We start from the raw sequence: 8197 nt of genomic DNA, 5'->3' as shown, positions 1-8197 counted from the left end.
TGTGTGTATATGTATGGGTGTGTGTATGTATATGCATATGTGGGTACGTGTGTGTGTGTACGGGTCTGCATGTGTAGATGTGTGTGTCTCTGTATACATATGTATATGTGTGTATATGTATGGATACAGGTTATGTGTGTGCATGTATGTGTGTACATGTGTGTAGGTGTGTATATATATATGGATACAGGTTATGTGTGTGTCTGTATGTATACACATGTGTAGCTGTGGGTGTGTGTATAGGGTATGTATGTATGTGTATGGATGTGTGTATGTATATGCATATGTGGGTATGTGTGTATATGTGTGACTGTATGTATAGATATGTGTATCTATATATATATGAGTGTAACACAAGCTGGAATCAAGATTGACGGGAGAAATATCAATCACCTCAGATATGCAGATGACACCACCCTTATGTCAGAAAGTGAAGAGGAACTAAAAAGCCTCCTGATGAAAGTGAAAGTGGAGAGTGAAAAAGTTGGCTTAAAGCTCAACATTCAGAAAACAAAGATCATGGCATCCGGTCCCACCACTTCATGGGAAATAGATGGGGAAACAGTGGAAACAGTGGCTGACTTTATTTTCCTGGGCTCCAAAATCACTACAGATGGTGACTGCAGCCATGAAATTAAGACGCTTACTCCTTGGAAGGAAAGTTATGACCAACCTAGATAGCATATTCAAAAGCAGAGACATTACTTTGCCACAAAGGTTCATCTAGTCAAGGTGATGGTTTTTCCTGTGGTCATGTATGGATGTGAGAGTTGGACTGTGAAGAAGGCTGAGCACCGAAGAATTGATGCTTTTGAACTGCGGTGCTGGAGAAGACTTCTGAGAGCCCCTTGGACTGCAAGGAGATCCAACCAGTCCATTCTGAAGGAGATCAGCCCTGGGATTTCTTTGGAGGGAATGATGCTAAAGCTGAAACTCCAGTACTTTGGCCACCTCATGCGAAGAGTTGACTCATTGGAAAAGAGTCTGATGCTGGGAGGGATTGGGGGCAGGAGGAGAAGGGGACGACAGAGGATGAGATGGCTGGATGGCATCACCGACTGGATGGACGTGAGTCTCGGTGAACTCCGGGAGTTGGTGATGGACAGGGAGGCCTGGTGTGCTGCGATTCATGGGGTCACAAAGAGTCGGACACGACTGAGTGACTGATCTGATCTGATCTGATGTGACTGTGTGTGTGTGTGGGGTGTGTGTGTGTAGGGGTGTGTGAGGGTGTAGGTATGTGACTGCATATGTGTGTAGGGGTGTGTGTGTGTGTAGGGGTGTGTGTGTGTAGGTGTATGTGTGTTTGTATATGTGTGTACGTGTAGGGGGTGTGTGTGTGTGTGTGTACGTGTGGGTGTGTGTGTGTAGGGGTGTGTGAGTGTGTAGGTGTGTGTATGTGTTTGTATATGTGTGTACGTGTAGGTGTGTGTGTGTGTAGGGGTGTGTGTGTAGGTGTGTGTGTGTGTAAGGGTGTGTGAGTGTGTAGGTTTGTGAGTTTGTAGGTGTGTGAGTGTGTAGGTTTGTGAGTTTGTAGGTGTGTGTGTTTGTAGGGGGTGTGTGTGTGTGTTTAAAGTGCTCTTCTTCTAGACACAGTCCCTTATTTCAGTTCCTAATTTTATGAAATCATCAGAGCCCTTCACTGACTGCAGAATATTCAATTAATCGCGTCTCCGCAGAAGCCAGAGCTGGTCCCACCAAGGGGATGGCTGCGCCCGCCTGCTCTCCTTCAGATGACCCCTGGTCCAAATCAAAGCCACAGAGAAGTTAACTCTTTCTGTGAGCAGCACTTTCTAACTTCCACAGCCACCACTCTCAGGCCACAAACAGAATCTTAAGTTCTGGAACTGACAGCTGCTTTACGCCCTTCATTCACTGGCTCAGCACGTGTGCACTGAGAGCTCGCTCTGTCCCAGGCGCCGTCTGAACTCTGCGGACCCTGGTGTGATGGGGCAGGGTGAGCCTGGAGTGTATCGGGGGCGGGGACAGGCAGTGGTGGAAAATGAGCAGGCGGGTGGGGTGTAGGGGGGTCCTCTCTGAGAAGGCAGGGGCCCAGCCAAGAGCTGGGGAAACAGCCACGGCCCCCAGGGAAGAAAGAGGCAGCTCGGGTGTTCCTGGGACCAGGAGGGCTGGAGAGCAGCAGGAGGGTGTGAGGACAGGACATGATTCGCAGGGGCCAGTGCAGAATGAAGATGTGGGTCTCATTCACCAAGTATTCAGGATTTCCAGACAGCGACCACAGAGGAAGACGCAAGGGGGACTCCGACGTGGTGCCCGTGAAGCCAGCCCCACGGAGGCTGCACTTGCAGCTGCCACCCAGCATCACAAGAGATGGTCCCGCATGCCCCAGACCCCTGGGAAGAAATGCAAACTCAAAATTCAAAGTACGGTCTCTACTGAGGGTGCATCACCTTCACACTATCATAAACTTGAAAAATCCTCAGTTCAACCACCCTAAGTCAGGGACCGCCTGTACCTGCGATGGAGGCTCCAAGAGGGACCAGGGTCCCGGGGGGTCTGCAGGGCGGACCAGGAGGTGGCCTGGCCTGGGGATATAGAAGGGGAGATGTGGGAAGGGGGTGGGCCTTAGAGAGCTGATGGGCTGGGCTGTGGGCAGTGAGGGAACAGAAGTGCTGGAGTTCTGCCTGATGTTTGTGTTTGGAGAGGCTGTTAGTGACCCTGCGGGAGTGTGGACGGCAGGGCGGCTGTGCCTCTCCGAGCAGATGCCCTTCTCTCCCCTCATGCAAGTCCGAGCCCAGCTCGCGGCCAGCGACAGCGCTTGCTCGAGACGCCTCGCAGTCAGAGGCCGTGCTGCCAGATGCTAAATCTGCCCCCTAAGAAATCTGAAGACAAAATGTGCAGCAGCCGCTGTCCAAAACCAATATGTACAAAACAGCACAGGGCCCGTCTGAGCAGCAGGTGTCACAGCGGTAAACACGCAGCCAAACGTGTTGGCCTTGGCAAGTGCTCGTGTGCGTCTTGTCCTGGAAATGGAGTTTCTGGAAATTGGAACCTGGGAACCGACAGCTCAGCAAAACTGCCCTCGCTGGCTGTCGTTCAGAGCGCTGCTAGGAAGGCCAAGGTGACCGCTGCCTGAGTGCTGGCACGTGCAGGGGATGTTCAAATGTCCTGGGCCATTCCCGCGTGGCCTGACTCATGCTTCCCACAGCTGTAAAGTCAGTGGGGTTATCTGTGATTTTCAGGTGCTGACAAGGGGGCTCAGGGAAGCCAAGTGATTTGTTCAGGATCACACAATTAAATGATACCCAAATTTAAAAGCAGGGGGAACAGACCCTGTGAGTGGCCAGCCCCCTTTTTTGTGCCAATGGTACCTGATTTTTATGGCAACTGGCCAGTCCAGGAGATGCGCTCTTGATGGGTCCTGGCCGGTCACAGGAATCCTGTTCCCCTTTGCCGCTGTCGGGACAGGGTGAACGTGGGATCTACTGTGGCCAACGAGATGGGAAAGAAAGTGGCGGGAGCAGAAACTTTCGGCCAAGACTTTTCCTCCCTAGTAGAAAGGAGAGAACAGTAAGAGGGCAGACTAGCACCCTCCACCTCTCCTGCCTGCCTGCGGACAGGCTGTGAGAGGGTGAGGCTTCTGCCTGGGGCAGCCTTTTGGATGCAAGAGCGGATAAGGATAAAGCCAACTAGCTGAAGATGCACTGGACGCTGGCACGTGCCCAGGGCCAGGATGATACAGCTGGACTGTCCAACCACTCTGAGGATCTCCTGCCTCCAGACTTCTTGTTGAGTGAGCAGCAAACGTCCGGATGGTGGAAACCACTGTCAGCTGGGAATTTATTAGTTATCTTCAGTTGAACATCTAACGTAAACCCTGGATTGGTCAAACTTCAAAGCCCGTGATCCTTTTCCTGTTACACTCTTGATATTTACATGGGGTCCAGCTGTACCCAAGGTCAAGGGTCAACCTACTGCACTATAATTACAGAACTGATAAGACTCAGAAACTGTAAGGAAAGCAGCCAGCTTAAAGAAGGAGAGGGGATCAGTTCAGTGAGAGCAGAAATCTGGCTTCTGGCCTTGGCTGTTCTTGGCGTGGATCCTAGCATCATGGGACTTCCAAGCTGGAACAGACCGAAACAACCACCCAGTCCCACCCTGTGTTCCAGAGGAGAAAGCTGAGGCTGTGAGAGGCTAAGGGACTGAGGCCCTGAGACATGGAAACCAGTGCCCCACGAGCCCTACCCACACGACCTCTCATTGCTTCCTGCCCAGACTCTTCACTGACTTTGTCCCAAACTCTGATCGACCCATCACCTTAGAGTAAATTCTCATGAGGGGATAAACTGGTTTCTTTCATGTTTTTCTTTGTTGGATCAAGTCACCAGCCTGTTCCAACAAGCTCGGCAGCACACCCTGCCCAGAAAATAGAAAGAACCTGGAGACACTGGAGGGCAGAGAGGCCAAGTTCTTGGTTTTTCAGATTAAACCCGATTCTCGAATCCCACAGAGACAACCATCTTGAAAGCAAGTGCTGGGTGTTCGGCAGTCAAAAGACTAAGCTTTGAAGAGATCCAGTCAGAAGCACTGCCCTAAAGACCACGCTGCGGATTCTCTCGTGGTCTGGTGGTAAAGAATCTGCATGCCGATGCAGGAGACACAGGTTTGATCCCTGGTCCGGGAAGATCCCACATGATGTGGGGCAACGAAGCCCGCAAACCACAACTACTGAGCCTGTGCCCTAGGGTGCAGGAGCTGCAACTACCGAAGCCCGCACGCCCTAGAGCCTGCGGTCCGCCACAAGAGAAGCCAGCGCGTCGCAACTGGAGAGCAGCCCCTGCTCTCTACAACTAGGGAAAGCCACCTGCAGCAGTGAAGACCCAGCACAGCCAAACATAAGTTAATTTTTAAAAAACTAAAAATAAAAAAATAAGCACCACACTGGGAGTCAGAGGACCACGCCCCCGCCCCCTTGAAGATGGCCCAGCCTGGGGGGAGGGGGTCTAGGTGTGGGGACGCCCTAGAAGGGGACTGGTGTCCAGGGAGAAGGAGCAGGGAGGACCATAGGGACACCAGACAGGACTGAGGAGAGATGCAGATCCTTCTCGAGGGGACCAGATCACTAAGGCAGGATTTTGGAATCGGAGGACAGAGGGCGCGGGCCTGCGGGCCATCCCAGCGCACAGACAGAATCCAGGCCACTGAGGACTGGTCAAGGAGAGTCGAGGTGCTTTCTGGGGCCGCAGGAGAGAGGCTGGTTGATATCCTGAGTCTCTTCCAGCCCCAGGGAGGTGGTGGAGGGGGGTCGCCCTCCTGGTGCCCCAGAAGGCAAGGCCATGGGCATCCTAGGGAGCCCTGCAAGCCTGAGGCCACATGGAACTGTGCCCACCCTGGTGGACCCAATGGTGGATGGTTCTGGCTAGGGATCTTATTAGGAAAGGACATCAATTCTGGAACACAACAGAAAGATGTCATACTTCTGCAAATGCTACTGCAAGTGGGGCGGATGCTTCCTCTAAATACCATCTCATGTGTCCATTCATTCACAGCCTCCAAAATGCAATGTAACAAACACCACAAGCCTGGTGTGTACGGCTCACCTGAAACAAGCCTCTCCGGGCTGCAGTAGCTGTGGCCGGGCTGGCTCTCATTGCTGGGGCTGCTGGATCTAGGACAGCCTGGACCACTCCGGAGTGAGCCAGGCCCGCTCCACGCACCTCTCATCCATCTCTGGGGTCCGCAGACGAGGTTGGCGCTCCTAGTGGTAACGGCAGAGAGAAAGATCTAGAGACTGTAAACATACAAGTGCTTTTGGAGCCTCGAATTGCTTCTCATTTGTAACATCTCATTGGTCAAAGCAAGTCACACATTCAAGGTTGAAGTCAGAGTGCAAGGGCACTCTTGATACAGGGAGAGGGAAAATTTGGTCCCTCTTGTCACCCACCACACTCTGTAAGCCCCCATGGGCCCAGGAGCCCCCAAAATGAGATGCCATCAAGGGAAAGGGGAAAACCCTGATTCTAAAAAACCTAGACAGCATATTAAAAACCAGAGACACCACTTTGCCAACAAAGGTCTGTACAGTCAAAGCTATGATTTTTCCCAGTAGTCATGTACGGACGTGAGAGCTGGGCCATAAAGAAGACTGAACCCTAAAAAACTGACGCTTTCAAATTGGGGTGCTGGAGAAGATTCTTGAGAGTCCCTTGGACAGGAAGGAGACCAAACCAGTCAATCCTAAAGGAAATCCACCCTGAATATCCTATTGGAAGGACTGGTGCTAAAGCTGAAGCTCCAACACTCCGGCTACTTGATGTGAAAAGCTGACTCACTAGAAAAGACCCTGATGCTGGGAAAGACTGAGGGCAGGAGGAGAAGGGGGCAACAGAGCATGAGATGGTTGGATGGCACCACTGACTCAATGGACATGAGTTTGAGCAAGCTCCAGGAGATGGTGAGGACAGGGAAGCTTGGCGTGCTGCAGTCCACGGGGTCACAAAGAGTTGGACACGACTGGGCAACTGAACAGGAACAAGCACAAAACGGCTGCTGGATGATGAAATTGTCCACATTTAACCTGTAATTTACCTAACTTAGGTTTTCTGCCATTTGAGGGAAATAGAGCAGTGAAAGTGAAAGCTGATCAGTCGTGTTTGACTCTTTGCGACCCCACTGACTATACAGTCCCTGGAATTCTCCAGGCCAGAATACTGGAGTAAGGGAAATAGGATTCTGGATAAAAATTAAGTTTAATTGTAGAAAAATAAAGTTACAATTTTTGTTCCTGTGATTTGTGACTGCGATTTTTCCCACTACATTTTCTAAGCCAAAGATTCAAAATCATCAAAACGATCAGTGAGTCCGCCTTCAACACTATAGAAACCTGCTTTCTGAACGTCCTAACCAAACCAGGAAAAGATGCTCAAAGACAGTATGATTTTAACTTCCAAAAAGCAAATATAAAGGTGAGGGGACGTGTTAAAAATTCCAATCTGGCTTAAACTGTGGGTTCTGGGACAAAGTGTCCAGGAGCCTCTGACACTCTTCCTAGAGTATCACCTTCCTAATGCCAGCCAGTCCTGTGATCACAACAATAATCGCTTCAAATGTAAAATAGCACTTGACCCTTTCTGGGGCAAGGCAGAAAATAACATTCAATTACTTGTTGTCAAATGAATATTGTCATCATTAAACCAGTTCTGGGATATAGTCCGGTGAGTGATGGGGGGCTCAATTTAGGACCGACTGGAACACCAAACCCTAAATACAACATTTCCTGTTACTTCTCATTCCAGAAGTTCTTCTCAGTGTTCACTGAGCTTGACAGAGTAAAAGAAGGGCCAGGGCCTCAGGGGACCGGGAGTAAAACCAGAAGGGACTCAAGTGCCACAGGATGGAGGAGGAGCCTCCACGTGTGGGGTGTGCGCTCAAGCGTGTTTGGCTCTTTGGGGGCCCCGTGGACTGTAGCCCACCAGGCTCCTCCGTCCCTGGGATTCTCCAGGGAAGAATACTGGAGTGGGGTGCCATGTCCTTCTCCAGGGGATCTCCCCGACCCAGGGTCTGAACCCAACTCTCCTGCACTGGCAGACAGATCCTTTACCACTGTGACACCTGGAAGCCCAGGATTCCACAGGTCCGAGCACTTTACCTCAAAACAAGTCCTTTACAAGGTTCTCTCTAACGGGATGGGGGTCTTCTCCCTTTTCACAAGTTCGCTCCAGTTGTCAGTGTCTCTGCCATGTCCTGTTAGTGTCCTGTGTGTGTGCGCGTGCTATTCTATTCTGGGGCTTCAAAGAGCTTTCAGAAATAACATGTCTGGGTCCCTTTTAATTCACAGAACTTCACTTTTTAAGTAAGTTTCACATGTACATTATATTTGCACTCCTTACACCCTGCAGCAGGCTGGCCACCAAAGATTTAGCTTCCATCCATCACCATACTCTTTACCCACGTGCCCTTGGCATACTTCCCCTCTGTTGACCACCACTCTGCTCTCTGTATCAGCGTATTGCACTTTGGTTTGGTGTGTTCATTTGTTTTGTTTTTTATACTCCATGTTTGAGTGAAATCACATGGTGTCTATCTTTTCCATCTGACTTATTTCACTTAGCATAGTATCCTCAAGATTCCCTCCATGTTGTTATACATAGCAAGATTTCATCTTTTTATGGCTGAATAATATTCCATATACATATTAGAGAGAGATCTTCTTTATCCAGTCACTGGTGGGCAT

This window comes from Bos javanicus, chromosome 9, assembly GCF_032452875.1.
Source record: "Bos javanicus breed banteng chromosome 9, ARS-OSU_banteng_1.0, whole genome shotgun sequence".
NCBI lineage: Eukaryota > Metazoa > Chordata > Mammalia > Artiodactyla > Bovidae > Bos > Bos javanicus.
The sequence above is the reverse complement of the archived record's forward strand: the minus strand, read 5'-3'. Positions refer to the sequence as shown.